Here is an 18,564-nt window from a genome sequence, read left to right as displayed (position 1 = left end):
CTGTCTACGTTTTGAGGAAACACGCGAGGCACGTCTTTTCACGTTCAATTCTCGCCTAGAAGAGTGAGAGATATATTTCCGGAAATCGTGTGGGTCCCATCAACTTCCGCCGCGTGTCACTATCTGACTCTTTTGACCTTTGAACTTTTCTACTCATAAGCTGCTGCTACTACTACTACTACTACTACTGATGCTTCTGTTGCTGCTGCTGTTGCTGCTGCTGCTGTCACGACCATGTAACGGTTTTAGTATTTGATACATCGCTTCATCGTTGATTCGCCATAGAACACAAGTGCCACATAAAAGCAAATTCCCCAATAATAAACGTCTGGCGAATGTTTGCACGCATGCCTGCTATACATAAGTCTACGCCGCGTTATTGTTGGTGCAGTGAGTTTAACTCACACCTAGTGCCCCGAAACCGTGGCCCTGTGCCAGAATGTGCTCGATTCGCTGAATTGCCGAGCAATTGACGTTAAGTACGCCGTTAATTGAGACGCACCCTTCTGATGTTTTTTGCCATTTCTGACCTCAAAGAGAAGGAAGAACAAATAGAAAGCGAAGCGTTGATGATGGCCGACCAAAGTGTTTTTATTTAATTCTGTTTCATAAATGCCTTTATATATATATATATATATATATATATATATATATATATATATATATATATATATATATATATATATACACATGTATATGTACAGCTTTCCTTGCGGAGCGAGGCGGGGTTGGGTTTATTAATGGGCTCTTAAATAGATTACCAGATGTCCATATCACGTAGACTATGTCAGATAAAAATTGTTCCACATGGATTCACCGTTGCATACGCTTACGTACCCAGAACGTATAATTGCTAATATTTCATCGTCCTTCTTATACTTTTATATGCATCCTTCTGATAAAGACATGTCCGGAAACTGTTCAGCGATTGAATAGAGCCGAGAACATAGTCTGCCTAAAGGAAAATAGCAATGAAGTCTCTCCCTCTCCCACCCGTTTTCGGAAGTCACACTATTCCCTTAAAAGCATAGATTTAAACGTGTGAGATCTTTACCACAAGCCGTATGTCTATCGGTCAGTCTCACCTGAGATGGTCTGACACTTCACCTCGAAAAGTTTGAGGCATAAATCGTTCTTTAAATGACATCACTTGACGACCATTTGTATTCTGCTCTTGTTTTTAGAAAGTTACCACTCACCCAACGCTAGGATCGGGGTTAATGAGTTTCTGGTGAAACATGCGTTCATTCCGTGATGACCGTTGGTGGTGAAAATTGGATAACTGTTTTTGAAGAGGATGACTAAACGAGAATTTGTTTAGGCTAGACTTGAAAACGATCAGGTAATAGTCGACGGGAAAGAAACTCGTCGATATTGTGTTCCATTGTCGATCCGTTCTGGGGGAAAAAGCTCTGTTCATTGAATTTTACTTTAGTTTTAGGCACAGTTAGCGAGTAAGGGAAATTGCTGGCAATGGTTGTAGTAAGTCGAGTGTTTTGCCGTGAATGTTATATCGGGGAAAGGGGTAAATACAGAGAAGCTTAGTCTAGCACATGCCAAGAAAATAACGATAGAGAATAGATGGGCTGGCAAGTAGAAAGGAGAAGAAAAGGACAACGCCCACTAGATTTCGAAGTCGGTTGTATACTCTGTCCATACAGAGAAAGGATTCTCTAATATCTTTTCTTCACCGTAACTTAACAACTATTCTATTTGTAGAAACAGAGACAATGATGAGTTTTATAAAGTAAAAATCGATTTTGATGCGTAATCACAGATTTGTTATTTAGTTCTCGAATTGAACGCTCTTTTGTTATTGCTGTTGCATTATTTACTAATAGCTTATGATATTTTACAGTTCACTACAAGGCATTGCTTGTCAAATGACGTGACACTCTAGAAGATGTAATGCTTGCAAAGAAAGCCTCCTACGAATGTGTGCATACTAGTAATATAATTTTAAAAAAGGGATTAAGTTTTCTTTATTCGTAATCTTGTTTTTTCATTTTTAACTCTTTTATAACAAAACACAAAGAAATATAAATTGGTTCCAGTTAATTGCAGGTATGTTCCACATAAAACAGCATTAACATACAAATAAATATTGTTTACACTGCAGAAAAGCACAAAAATATATGTTGTCTTAATGCTATTCCGGAGGGTCGCAAAATTAACAACAAATATATAAATATAACTACTCCAGAAAAAAGAAGTTTGCAGTTTTGCTATTTATTTTTGTGGTATATTTACAAATATTTACCCGAGCATGCGCACCAATACTTATGTATGATTTTTCTTGAAGCTCCAATTTACCCTGGACATTTGTATTTATAGTTATGTTTTCTCTTGTATTACCAATTCATTTCAGATTTTCCTGTTCTGGATTTTATCATCTTTATCATTGTATTTTTATCATATCCCTTTTCTTACTTTTTTTAGTTTTTTGCTTTCTCAATCTACTTGAATCCCTACAAAGTGTCCATAACTGTAAAATGACTTTTTTGATGCAAATATAATAAACTTCATATGATTTGTTCTCTGTGATGCATTAACTTGCAAAGTTTATTGTATATTTTGCAAACCTCTCCTCTCTGATGAGAAGAATTCCATTCTTCGAAACTCCATGGAATAAGGGTTTTCTTGTTTTATTAGTATTCTTTGTCGAATAATTAAAATTTTGTGTACTTTCCTTATAGGTTTATAAGTTGTGTGTGTGTGTGTGTTTTAAATTTGAATACATCTTCAATATCAAGTTTTTAACATTATATATATATATATATATATATATATATATGTATATATATTATTTTTAAAATAAAATCCACTGACACGTGTTTCGTCGTCTACAACTCATCAGAGTGACTGAATCTAGCGAGATTCAAAATCGGGATCCCACAAATCGCTAGATTCAGCCACTCCGATGAGTTGTAGACGACGAAACACGTGTCAGTGGATAAGTATATTTTAAAAATAATATATATACCGCTCTCCATGTGGGGGTAACAAATTGGTTAAAGGGAAACTTATTCCCAACTCGCCTTTAGGTAAAAATGCACTTTTGTCAATAATTGAATTCTTTCAAAACATATCGCTAAAACCAAAACAAACAACGTCTATATAAGTTTCCAGAATATTTTCGCGTGGGCATTTTTATTGATATTACACGTATGATACTCTTATTTCGAAGTAATCTTCTCCTGCTACAATGCACTTGCACCATTCCAACAATTACGGAAGTTTTCTTGTGTGAGCGTGTCAAGGACCCTAGTCACAGCCTTTTTCATTTCCACAATTGGCTGGTTTTCCTTGAGCTTAGGGAATAATAAAATTTCATAGGGAGCAAGAACTATGGGGAGGGTTACGAATTATCTAGATGCCATTCTTGGTCAAAGAGACTCATTTTCTCTGAGCAACCATTTTTGGACAAATTTCGCGTAAATCTTCATCATCTTCAGTTCCTCACGAATAATGGTGTGTACATTTTCCACACTGACATCAAACTGTGCAGTTATAGCCCATATAGACATACGACGGTCCTTATCGATCAAATTCTTTATTTGGCCAATCTACTCTGGTGTTCTGACTTCTTTACTCCTCCCACACCTCTCATCATCTCTTACATACTCCCTGCCTACTCGATTTTCTCATGTCACTCAAAAACTGATGCTCAGTGCATTCAAGATTGTTCAAAAGCAGCCTGAAGCATTCCATACGTTTCAGTAGCATTTTTACCAAGTTTTAAACAAAGATTTATTGCATATCGTTTTTTTTTAATTCACCAGCTGTGACAATCCAGTTTCAGTAGAGTGTCTTCCATTTCCTACTGTAGGTGTTTACTTGAACCTGAAATCATAAAAATTAGTCAGTCATCTCATGCATAGTCATGCATAGCAATAGCATACTAAATTTGCAATAGTCTACGACGATTTTAAATGCCTGTATAAAAATATCTGTAAACCTATTGAAGGTACCTCGTAATTTTGAACGGAGACTTCATATAAAATTCAACTTCAGGTTTATCTATCTTATTAATTCAGGGGGTTAGGCCGTCGATAAAGAATAGCATGAAACATGGTAGAAATGCATTATATTCCACCATGTTTTACGTTCTTTATTTTTTTTTTTGGGGGGGGGGTCAGCTTTCTCATATTTGCTTTTTAATTTGTTTTTGTTTTTTTTTTGCTTTTTCACGAAAATCGTTCTTAATGTAGGAAAAAACAACTTCCCCAAAAGGAGACACTCTCAAAATAGGAAAAAAATTTTTAAAAAATCTTTAGAAGGGGATTTCCCTCCATTGACTAACGACAAATTTACTTAAGCGTAGCATCCGAACAGATACTACACTGTGATCCCCTTATTAAACTCAGCCATTGATATACGAGTGACTACGCAAAGGTTTACTAATTTGCATATCCTTTTGAAAAAAACGAGCGTTAATTTATTATTTATTCATTTTTTATGGTCTCCAATTAAATGACTGGTTTAATTACACTATAACGGTGAATTCTATTTATGCACTAGCTGGGTGACCGGACGTTGCTCAGGATTGAATGATGAGCAACGAATGTTTCACCCTCTTATATTTTTATTGTTATCGAAATCGGTGAAATCGACCATTTGTCAATCAAATCGATTGATTGCCTATTCTAATTGGGGGCCCATCACGGTGCACCAAGAGAAAGCTTCACATGTTTCTCACAGTGATTTAGTCCATAATACATTTTAGTCTACATTGCACTGTAAAGAATTTACTGTTCGTTTTATAAAATTATGTTTATATATAATAGCTTGAATTAATGTTTTAAATGCAAAATTAAACTATCATAGTTGTGCTCTAAACAGAAACATTAATTTCTAACGTTCCCCTGTTATACCAAAGCACGTACTGTTGATTTCATATGCCTGGCATTACTGCTTGTGCCGAGACAATGGGTTGAATTTAAGTTTAAAATGAAAAATCAAGTGTCATTGTTCAATTGAACTCTAAACAGAAACATTCGTTTCGAACGCGCCCCTGTCATATCAAACAACTTACTGTTGATTTTATATGTTGGACCGTTCGCCTTGTGTGCTAATAAAACTTCTTACATGCGCTCGTGATGTTAGGCTTTGTAAGAGGTAAACTTTTGTCAAAATCGCCTGTTTCTTCTTGTATCGGATTATTTCGATTATCGATTATCGGTACTTATACAAGACCACTGTCAGGCGCATAAAGCACCTTCGTGTAAAATTTAATAAAACTTAGCCCAGCCGTTTCCAAGTCCATTGGGAACGATCTCGCATACACAGGCAAAGTTCTTTTTATATAATAGTAGAAATAGTTTATACATTTTGTATAACGGTGTAGGGTTTTAAAATGAAAACGTCCCTTTACACGGAAATAATTTTATATCTATCTATCTCCCTATCTGTATCTCTTACTCTCTCTGAATATATATATATATATATATATATATATATATATATATATATATATATATATATATATATATATATATATAAATGGTAACTGTCACTTCTTGACAGAAGAAGACCATCTTTCCCTTGCTTTATTATTGATTATCATTCATTTTCATGTACTTTCGAAATATTGTTATTCTTTTTATATATTCCCGAAAGGATGAAACACTAGTGTCTGTAGGTATTTAATTATTATAGTAGAAAATAATTATGACAGCCCCTTTAAGAAATTCGTTTCTTATCGTTGAGCACTTTCAGTTGAATTAAAAGTCGGTCAATTTAGCTCTTATGCGTAGATCATCGTATAACGATTAGATCACTGTCTGACTGACGCAAATGAACATTTAAAAAATTAAGATGTTTAAATTCAACGTTATTTCAAGCGGTTAATGGTAGCCGAATGGATTAGGTCTCCGCTAATCGAGCCAGAGATGTCTCGTGATACGGGGTTCGAATCGTTCGACTGGTATTAATCGTGACACCCTGCACTGAAGATTCCCGAAAGGATGAAACACTAGTGTCGGTAGGTATTTAATTATTATAGTAGAAAATAATTATATATATATATATATATATATATATATATATATACTTATACACACATACATATATACATGTGGAGATGTGATCAAGTTGCATCAATTTCTATCTACTGTGGGAACGATATATATATATATATATATATATATATATATATATGCTATACAAAAACCTTGAGTAAAAAAATGTAAAAATTAAAATAGAAAATGCAGTCTAAATTTAACCTATATCACACTTAGCACTTGAATGAGCCGACTTCTTAAAAGTCTACAAGGAAAAAAACAGAATTCAAATATACAGGGATAAAAAAAAAATTTTAATAGTAAAATAGAAAAAACAAACTTTGCAATTGTAAAATAGAAAACGGGGATCATCAGCTTCTTACCATATAGCTGTTTCGGTGATTTAATAACACCACATCTGTAAAATACATGGCTCCCCATTGGAAAATACTATTTCTCCAATAACAAAATGTTGATACAATACAGTTGCTATTTATACTAATTATAAAAATACTGAAATATTAATAACATATGCAAGTAAATTTGGTGTTAATTTTAAAATCGTATTTCCAAGTTTAATTAAAGTTTTATATGATTTTTTTTATTCAATTGTAAGGTTAAAGTACAGAATAGGTAAAAAACATCCTCCCCTCCCCATGTTAAGAATGGCTTTTGAAATTATAACGTTATTATTTCAGCACAGATCAATAAGTGCATGAGTACAGTAAATTTAATAATAAAATTAATAATAATAATAATAAGAAGAAGAAGAAGAAGAAGAAGAAGAAGATTGTAAAATCTATTCTGCGACATGTTAATTAGCATATGAATTTATAAGAATAAAAATTCATAAAAACTTAAGAACCTTTGGCCAAATAAATAAGATGAAGGAAACTAAGTCATACAAATCTAAAAACCCAAAGTTCCACCGCTTACTCATTTTTCGACAAAATTTCAAACAATTACTACAGTTTATGGATCACCTATATTGTGTTATTGTTATTGATCAGGTATATTGTGAAAAAAAATCAATTTTCGTTCAGTAAAACAAAAGTCATGATAAATTTACTGTTGTTCAAAATCGTAAAAAAAAAAACTCGTAACGAGGTGAGCGACGTTTTTATTACTGGTTTCCATAGTAAATACCCCACTTCAGCGACTACTGTTGCTACCAATACACTGATCTCACCAAAAGAGAAGTAACAAATGAAACAGATATAATGAAATAATTGAAGGGAGATAATTGGGGGATTTTATTGAAAGTAGATGCGTGCCGTACATTGTTATTGCAATTGTGTTTGTTATGTTATGGGGCAAAAAATAAGACTGAAATTAAACAAAGAACAAGTGAATTTACTGGAAGCCTTTAAAAATCATGAATTATAATAGAAAAATGAGAGCATGAAAAGTAATATGGTTAAGCATAAATATGGAAAAGTAAAGAACTAGTTGTTAAAACTGGTAAAGAAAAGGACATGATATTTTAGTAAAAAATATAATAAATTTATAATTTGAAATATTGCAGCATAAAGATTTTTTAAAATTCAATTTATAACATTATATAATCAATTCTTAATGCTGAAATATATTAAGTTACAAATTTATAATATTTTTTACTAGAATAAATTGTCCTTTTCTTTTCTAGTTTTAACAACTAGTCCTTTACTTTAAACCTAACCATATTAATTTTCATAGTCGCATTTTTCTATCGTACTATATATATATATATATATATATATATATATATATATATATATATATATATATATATATATATTGTCGATGTGTGTACGAAAGATTTCCACCAAACTCTTCTCGAAATATTTGGTCTCAAAACTTGAAATTTCATAGTGTGTTTAGTCCTTTAACACACTTTCGATTTGGGTTTTAGCCAATTAAATAGCTGCTAAAGGGGCAACATTGGTCTGGGGCAAGTCGACTTTACCCGTCTTTTTCTGCGCATGCGCAAATAAAAAATTAAGTTAAACAACGTTATTCTTTTCAGTTTTAGTATACATATAGATTTACGTACAGATAAGGCTTGAGGGTTATATTCTTAGATTTCGATTCTAGCTGATGGCGCACAAGTCGTTTTTGCTTTTAATTTTGAAATCCTTACTCTATGTTTTGCAGAATATAATTGTCGATAGAGAATTGTCTCCATAATAATAAACCTATAATCTGCATGAATTAACATATAATATTTAAGTGTACTGTACGACCGGGCAACGCCGGGCGAGCTGCTAGTAAATACACACACGCGCGTGCACATACTTATATATATATATATATATATATATATATATATATATATATATGTTCGTGTGTGTGTGTGTGTTTGTATGAGTGTATGTGTGTGCAGGGAAACAAGAACAAACTCGTATCTTTGTAAGAGAGATAGGCGTTTAGTCAAATATGCTATCAGTAAGCGCTTATAACATTTTCCACAGCTGAAATACATATATATTGTTACGAAGCGCTCCCTATTATCATCAGTTTTTTGCCCATTTATTATTATTATTATTATTATTATTATTATTATTATTATTATACTAAAGCGCAGCTAATCAACACGGGTTTTCATAAGGCTTTCTGATCTATTTTAATGACACGAAATGCATATTAAAACGATACTTGATAATGAGATTGTTTGGGCAACCACCAATTTTAATTGTTTAGTTAACAATAATTTACTATTTGCGCATCAAATCACATCTTATTATATTTCTATCTCTTACTCCAAACCTTTCTTAAGGTATGAATTCCACCTAGCTATAGCATCGTATGATCTTTTTTTTTCTATTCGTATGTGTTCCATTTCATAGTAATTATTTGGTTGTAGGGAGGGGGCATTAATTGGGTAGGGGATGGGTTGCACATAAAGCGACATTTATTGAAGTATTTTTTTGAAAAGAATTTTGTCTATAACATCGTCCAGGCACATCCGATATTTCCTGGCAATAAATTTGGACAGGTGTGAGCAACTCACACATACCGGAATCCATTAAGATTTCCAGTCTGTTCTTTTAATGTCTATCGCGTTCAAATTAGAAAATATATATAAAATAAAATAAAATGTTGCTTTTTTATTTATTTATTTATTTTATTTTTTTATTTTTGCTATTGCGAATCCAGACGCTACGACAAAGTCGTATTCTTTATTTTGGCGTGTCATCAACAAGAATAAATGACAACAAAAAATTATTTTTGTTAAACAAAAATAATTAACAATAAAAAAAAAAGAAAGAAAAATACCAACAGTAGTGCACACCATCATTTATACAGATTTATGTTTGATTTTTATACTATTGTATTTGTATGCTCTCTTTGAAAAATACGATGTACAGGGTGGGCCATAAGCCGCGCACTAAAGGATTTGAAATAATTCTGATGGTAATAAACGTTATTTATTAAAACCAAACTTAACCAATAAACTGAAAAACACGTTGTACACGCTGATACAATCATAAAAGAAGATGTATCTTATACCCAAAGAAAAGAAAATATATTTTGCCCCGCAGATTTTACAGTTTCACATCATTTAAGTCTTTGGTGCGTGACTTATGGCCCACCCTGTATATGCTATGTTTTATATACCTCCTTCCCAGAAGGTTAGGCATAAGGTAAAGAGTGGGTTCTATGATGGTGTTTCTGTGGAATGAAGTGGAATCGAACTTTGCACACGCAGGTTTTCTGTCTGTGCCGTTAGCAACTTACCCATCGCCACTGACGTATGAGTTTTATGATATATTTGAATGCATATATATAAATGCAGTTATATCCTTCGCTTGTTTACCGCCTTTTCATACTACTACTACTACTACTACTACTACTACTACTACTACTACTACTACTACTACTACTTATTATTATTATTAATATTATCATCATCATCATCATAATGATTATTATTATTATTATTATCATTATTATCATTATTATTATTATTATTATCATTATTATTATTATTATTATTATTATTATTATTATTATTGGCTCACAAGGAGCTTTCGCACAACTTAAAAACAACCTCTAGCCTTCTCCTGGAAGCTGAGTGACAAGTCTCCCCAGGTTTCCAGTACTCTCCATCCTTATTAATAACATTTGCAAATGAATTTGCGTTATCGCAACAGTTGCTAACCATTGATTTTTCGTCGGCAGCGGCCATTGATCTCCACTCCTTTGCAATTGTCCAGCGAGGTCTGGTCAGTGCTCTCTCCTCGGTCTTTCTATCCTCCTTGACCCTTCTCGGCTGTTTGGTATTACTCTTTGGGGGGGCGGTGATGATGCAATGTGGTGGATAGGGCAGGGGATAGAAAACTTACAGATATGCAGCTTTAATGTTTTTGGTTCCATGTAATGCTTGTTCATGTTTTAGCTCACCAGTAGTTTGCCTGGCCGCGCATGTGGCTCATATGCATGTTTCCGCTTTCAAAGGGGTTTCTTAATATTTCCCCTATTTTCATTATTGACATTCGTAGTATCTTTCCAGCAATTCCTCTGATTTCAATTTCTGCCATTCTTTTTTCAAAGCTCTCCGGAATTGTTCCTAGTGCTCCTACTATTATAGGTACTATCTTGATTTTTTTTCACCATTCCTATTCCTTTTAGCTATCTACCTGACTCTGTGTATTTGCTCCGTTTTTCCCTATTTTTAGATTCAACCTGTGGTCATCTGGAACAGCAAAGTCTACAATCTGGCAGGACTCTTCTTTTTTGTTAATTATTACGACATTCAGTCTTCTTGCTTGGATGGGTTTATCTGTTTATTTGTCCATGTCCCATGAGAATTTGTGATTCTCGTTTTTAAGCACGGTTGCCGGCTTATGCTTTTACCATTTGTCTGTGCGTTTTAGGCGCAGTTGTTTGCATAGTTCCTAGTGTTCTGTCCTCCCCACATTGTCCTGTCTGTTCTTGTATAGCTTTTGGGCCAGTATTCTGCATTCGCTTACTATATGATTTATCGTTTTTTCTGTTTTTCCACAGAGTCTGCATTTGCTGTTTTCTAGTGTTTTGTCGATCTTTGCTTTGATGTGGTTGGTTTTTATTGAGTTATTTTGTGCTGCAGTAATTAGGATTAAGTTTCTCGGTTAACGTGCCCTTTTCGCATCCATTTGTGTTTTCGTTACTCTCATGTATATTCCGTGTAGTTGTTTCTCTTCCCATTTTTCTTTTCTCGTCTTATCCTTTATTATTATTATTATTATTATTATTATTATTATTATTATTATTATTATTAATAATTCGTATTTATTATTTACAAGCAGGGCGCTCGGAGTAGTCCGATAGTAAAATACTCTGAAATATTATATTTTAATTTTTGCAGTTTCTTATTTACTATTAGAGAGCCAATTCTCTACTTATTACTATATTGTATTCAGTGTATTATATATATATATATATATATATATATATATATATATATATATATATATAAAAGTGAAAGTGTCTGTGTGTGTGTCTGTGTACATTTCCCTACGCAATAACTGCCAATTTTTAGTCTACACACTCGAAATCTGATATACAGGGGACTGAGATTTGGGAAAATCGATGTGATCGGTTTTTGGCCAGAAATTTTGCGATTAAGGGGTCAAAGTTCAACGATTTGACCTTTGAGAACTCTACCAAACTCCTCCAACAATTTTGGGAGGTGTACACTCTTGAAATTTTAGATATAGCTTCCTTGGACATGGATCTAACTTAATAACTTGATTTGAAATTTTAAGGAGTCATAATAGGAGTCAAAGTTAAAAAAAAATTGACCTCTGCGGTCTCTTCCAAATTACTCAGATAATTTCTGGTCTAAATATTTGAAATTTTACATAAAGGGTATTCAGAGATAGGGCAAGCTTTTTCATCAGTTTGGGTCGAAAATTTTTAGTTACCAATATATAAATGTATGTATGTATGTCTGTTTGCATGTCTGCCTTAAACTTTCAATAGAGGCGACGGATTTTACCAATATCAGTATCGTTTTGAAGTTCGACCTTTCATACGACAAATATCGAAAAATTGGCTAAAAACATTAATATCTTCCTCTTCAACTAGGCATTTTTCTACAGGGGGGAGTCACTTTTTTCGCCGATATTTTTTAAAGTTATCCTCTCCTTTATATTGTCTAGCCTTAATTTTAAAATATGTCGCTTCCGGTTTGGCGGTGGTCGTAACAGCATGAACGTTAGGTTTTACCCCGTTCTTTTCCTCCTTTGCAGTACGGGTTTGAGCCTGCCTTCCTACTACCACTTTTTTTTTTTTTGCTCAACATACACATCCAAACACCCGGGCAACGCCGGGCTGAAATGCTAGTATATATATATATATATATATATATATATATATATATATATATATATATATATATATGACTTGAATGCACCCAACTATAATCAAAACCAACGCATTTAGCGCCCAAGCCTTAATCGTTAACGTTTCAGCTATCGTACAAAGGGATGAGAAATAGTTTAAAATGAACCGACTTTAACATACAAGAGCACTCTACTTACGGCTGCGAAGTTCCAATTATATATATATATATATATATATATATATATATATACACATACACACATATATATACATATATATATATATATATATATATATATATATATATATATATATATATATATATATATATATATAAACAACGGTCCACAAGAAATGCAATTATTTTACTCGCGCCGGTAACTTTATGGAATCGAGGAAAATATTGGAATCGTTCCATCACTAATACTGACACATACTAGCAAGACAAAGCTTTTTTTCTTTAATAATTATTAAAAACATTGCAAATTCCACTCTACTCGAGAGTTTTATATTCAAACTCCTTGGCCTTACCTAGCTAACATGAATCGAAACAAATTTAAAGGAGATGCGACAAAGGCTGCTGCAAACGAAAGAGTTTCTCCATCTACTATTCTAGAAAACTTGTCACACTTGTCAGGATAGGGTGGAACGATAAAGTTGTCGCCCTTAAGAAAACAACACTAAAGCCTTATGATTTTAAAACTTCTATTGAAAACATAAATTCATATAACTTGATTACGTGGTAGAGCTGACATCTATTCAATGTAGCCGCCTTCAGTCTCAATCACTGTCTCGATACACACTGAGAGCACGCCTTTTCCACAAGCGTCGGCGGGAGCTTGGCGAAGACTCGGCTGGCTTTGATGTTGCGGAAGGTCATGTTGGTGATGTTCACGACGGATGACCAAACGAAATAGTCCAGCGGGTTCAGGTTGAGGAAGGAAGGGGGTCAGTGATAGAAGCGTACTAGGTCGTACCACTCCTTCTGAAGTGAAGCCTAGGTCTCTTTGGACTTGTTGTTCAGGGCTGAGTCTTTCTACCACACCCAGGGTCTACCAGCGGCCACCTGAGTGCACCAGGAAATCACCACACACTTCAGCACAGCCAGGTACAACTTGGTGTTGAATTTCAAGCCAACTTCGAAGATGTGAAGTGGCATGATGTGGTCTCCACTTGAAACCGCACCAAAGTCCATAACCCCGGCCAGAAAGTTCGTTAAGCTGCGCTCTCAAGCGTTAGATCGCAGGGATTTTCATTTGGAGGGTGCTGGCAATGGCCGTGTTGTCATAATTTGGATCGGTAGAGAGCATGAGTTGTACAGCGCCGCATCTCCGATCTTGCTTGTTGAACATTGTAACACTTTCAAACATGATAGAAGGCTCCTATCGCTCTTGGGATTTGTATACAACTGACCAACTAGTAGATGGGCTCCAACAAAAAGCAAAACAAACAAAAAAAAAACGTTTTCTATCAAACGGAAATGGTTTCTTTTTTCTAGAGCGTTTCACACAATACGCCCTGTCCTCCCGTTGCAATGCAGCACCTCTCTTCTTTTACAAGTACATCAATGGAATGTGCTCTGTTAAACTTTCAGCTTTGATGCCTATTCAACAGAAATACACCCGACCGACCCGACAGTCTGTCAACTCTGAACACTTTAGCATAGAGGTTCCCAAATACCGTAAGAGTTTCTACTCTAATAGTTATTTCCTCGTACCGCTAGCATTTGGAATTCCCTAAGTGCTCTCTGTTTTCCAGACTGCTCCAGTATGTAGAAATGTAAATGTAAGTTGAACAAACATCTCGCTGCACAGCTCCCACTTAAAGTGTTTGTTCAACGTAGCCCTTTGATCTAAGTAGCAATGTGACTTCTTGGGCGTTAATCTAAGTGAAAATTAAAAAACAAAAAAAAAAAAAAACGCAATGACGAATTGGGTTTAAACTTAATTCTATCTATAGACCAGCCATAAGTTACACGAAAGAAATTCCCGATGAAACCGCATTATATCGACAGAATGAAGCAAAACGCCAGCGTTCTACTTCATAATTCACAACGTACACCCATTGCCTGACAGGAATATTACTAAGAAGCCGTGACCTGTTGGTTGCATCTCCCACTCGGAGCGAACATAATTTAGATTAAATTACGACCTTCATCATATTTGCTTCGTCTTATGCCGAGAAAAAAAATGAATAAACAAATTGAACGAACAAAAATTAATAAAGAAAAAACACAAAAAAAAACAATATGGCCTCTTAAAAAACATTGGCAGATGCTTGTCAAACATGTGCTCAAAGCATGGCCTTAGAATTCATTTAGTCTCGCTCGCAAAGACGAAATAAAAACATCAATCTCAACGTATGCTAAACAAGGTTAATGGATGTCTTATATCTAATGCAGTTTTACATATCACTTATTCGAGAACCGTGACCTTTTTGCGTTTCACTTTTCTTGCTCTTGCTTTTTGCACGGTTAAGTTCGAAAATATAATGGAGGACTTCACCAAAAATGGGATGCCTCAAACAGAAATACACACACATATACACACCAACACTCATACACATATACACATATGCATATTTATAATAAAGTAATGTTATTTCCCCTATTTCTCCAACAAAACGATTTTCGTGTCGCATACACAAATCTACATCAGTAAAACCGATTCCTGATATAATAAAGACTCCACGATAATGTGATGTCTCAAACATAAACACACATACACACATATACATAAGGTTGGTGCAAAAATAATGTCATTTTTTGACATAAAATTGAACGTCAAAAACAATATTATTTTTTTCATCAACCTAATAGTTATGGTTGGTTGTTTTTATTTTACGGCATATCAACTCTTTTCAGGTTATTTAATGCCGAATCTAATTATTTTGAGGAACGATTTTTAATGGAGTATATTTTTTTTTAAGTCGGATTCTATTTAACCCATAGTTGGGACCCTAACAGGTACTACCACTCCGGGTCAGAGTGGACCTGGGAGCAATGGCAATTAAAGGGTGGCTCCACACTCCGCAAGGCCCGCAAGGTGGGGCCTCACCATCGGATATAGTTTTAGGTCATATCCAGGACCCCTAATAGTTATACATATGTACACACACACACACACACATATATATATATATATATATATATATATATATATATATATATATATATATATAACATATGTATATATTATATATACATATATATGTATATATTATATATACATATATATGTATATATTATATATGCATATATATGTATATATTATATATACATATATATGTATATATTATATATACATATATATGTATATATTATATATACATATATATTATATATACATATATATGTATATATATATAATATATACATATATATGTATATATTATATATACATATATACGTATATATTATATATACATACATACGTATATATTATATATACATATATATGTATATATTATATATGCATATATATGTAAATATTATATATACATATATAATAAAATTGACTTATTTTTCTATATTTCCTCAACGTCTACCCCGTATATGCAAATTTACGTAAGCAATTAGTCGGACAAATTCCTGGTGTATGTTTTTTTGGAAAATATACCTTCGTTTCGTCGGCTTTCAATAAAGTTTACATTTTACTGGTTCGTCAGATACTCCTTACGCAATTAACTCATCTGAGATTGTGAGGTATTTTCACTTCCACGTTTAAATATTTTACTGCTGCCACCCATGTATGTTGCGAAATCTCTTCTCGTGATAACCATTTTCTCCCAAACATCGTTATTTTTTTATGATTATATTTTTGTCTATTAGCTACTTAATATTTGCCGCCGAAATAATTATTTCCATTCATACGCAACAAAAATTCGGCATAATATTCGCTATTGGTAGTTTTTTTCTTTTCAAACCAATCATAAACAGAATACTTTGCTCATCGGGAAAATACGGAGGACAAAACTTTTTCTGCTGATGTTCGCATCTTTGATCGCTTTTTACCAGCTTTCATTTGCTGTTATCCACCGAGTTGAGTTGACAAATTAAATTTACTTTCTAAATTATATTTAAAGAAAAACAGTAATATATTGTAAAAATAACCGGCACATTTAAAAACGGAATGAAAGTAAATCCATTCTGTGAAAATATCGAATATATTCAACTGATGATGTCTAAACTCGAGTCTTGGATTCTGGTCTGCGGCTTTCATGGTCTATGTGAGCTGCGACGTTATTTGATTGCGGAAATAATTATATCTCATCTCACCTGAAAAATATAATGCACATACATGCACGTATACACACACACACTATATATATATATATTCAACTATTAATGTATATATTAACCCATACTTCATATACGCCACAATCACGTTGACACCGGTTCTCGCCAGTACCACATAAGCAACCATTTAGGAAGGCTAGGCTCTGTATGTACCGCGCCGAGTCGTAGTAATTTCCATGTTGGTATTTGAGGATACATAAATTCACTTGGGGTGATGCACTCCAAATCTTCGTTAAGACTTGGATCTAGGATGAGGTAACTGATGTAAAAACCTGCGTTTTACTGTATGCTTCATCTGCGTCGACAAGGATTAGCAGTAATAGCAAAAAGTGTGGTTGGTTCTACGCAAACACGTCACCATCATGAACAAATCATCTGTGTGGATTACCGAACAACGTAAGAGTTGTGGCGGTAGGTCATGCGTCGAAATTGTCGGGAGAGATCATCATCATCATCATCATCATCATCATCATCATCATCATCATCATCATCATCATCTATCTATCTATCTATCTATCTATCTATCTATCTATATATATATATATATATATATATATATATATATATATATATATATATATATATATAAACAGATGATTTGTTTATAGTGGTGAATATACAATATAGAATATATAGAATATAGTGATGAATGTATATATATATATATATATGTATAAACTTAATGGCTAGAAAAAGCATTTTGTATGGTAAATATATTAAAAGAGGCTTAGAGGTTAGCATGGATAATTTAGTGTGTGAATGTATAATGAATAGTATTTGTTTGGGTGGTTTTATCTCGCGTTTTACTTAGTTCTGCGGTTTGAACGCGGTTTTCTATCACAGGTTTGGCAGTAGACAGGATCGTTTTAATTTGCAGGAATTATATTTTTTCCAGTTGCATGCTGAAGTTTGTACCCAAATGACTGAGAATTTAATGTTGGACAATATTGATTTTATGATTGTTTTTTTTTTTCATTTATAACTCTGCTTTACTGAAATGTGTGTCGATGTAGAGATGCCTTAGAAACAATCGTGCGTCTAAACTGTTGTTGGTGTTGAAATTTTTCAACTGAACCAAATGGATATGGCAAGATCATTTTATTTCGAAATGGTATATATATATATATATATATATATATATATATATATATGTTATCTATATTAATATATGTATATTTAAATATGTATGAATAAAGAATCAATACGAAAAATATATAAATATTAATATTTTTTCTGTTATTATTTCCTATGCGTTGACGTGTAAGAATACAAAAATTCTTTTGAAAAAAAAAAATGTTTCTCTCAAAAGCACATTTTCGACTTATCCTTCGATCTTCCTTAGTGTAGATGATAGAAATATGAGTATAGGGCGGGCAGGGTTAGCAGCCAGAGGGACAAGGGTATAGCCAATAAGGTTAAGATCTATATGAATATGACCCTTCCAACATTTTTCACTTGGAATGGTCAGCAACTTGTGTGGCCTCTATTAAAAACCGAGTCTTTCATAAAACTTTGAATTGGAAACTCACGCATCCCACGAACACACTCGCATATGTGAATATACATGCATATACATCAACGCACTACCACACATGCTTCTTCACGTACCCATACATGCATAGGATACGCACACACTCGTTTATAGACGTACGTACATATACACGTAGAGATTGATAAGCAGATGTAAGTGATAAGCTAAGTGGAATCTCCTCACCAAAAGCTTGGACTTTCGATTTATTATGATTCTGGGTGCGAGACAGAGTCAAAGGACACGCCGTTTGTCTGGATTGTCTACACGTACGCACACACACACTTTATATATATATATATATATATATATATATATATATATATAGATACACACACACACACACACACACACACACATAAAAACCATTATATAACATTATAACACTAGTGGTCCCAAAAAGGTCAGCTTCTCATCTCCAGCATATAAAT

At 33.5% G+C, this 18,564-nt stretch overlaps 1 protein-coding gene across 1 annotated transcript in view; it reads left to right on the top strand.

Annotated features, from left to right (window-relative positions):
- The window catches only part of LOC145303588 (protein Wnt-1-like), a 444,881-nt gene that overhangs the window by 86,411 nt on the left and 339,906 nt on the right, over window positions 1-18,564 (top strand). The gene's annotated exons all lie outside the window — the stretch shown is intronic.

Source organism: Euprymna scolopes, chromosome 19, assembly GCF_053919585.1.
Source record: "Euprymna scolopes isolate OS-2025 chromosome 19, ASM5391958v1, whole genome shotgun sequence".
NCBI classification, from domain to species: Eukaryota; Metazoa; Mollusca; class Cephalopoda; order Sepiida; family Sepiolidae; genus Euprymna; species Euprymna scolopes.
This window is presented reverse-complemented; position numbering and strand designations above follow the sequence as displayed.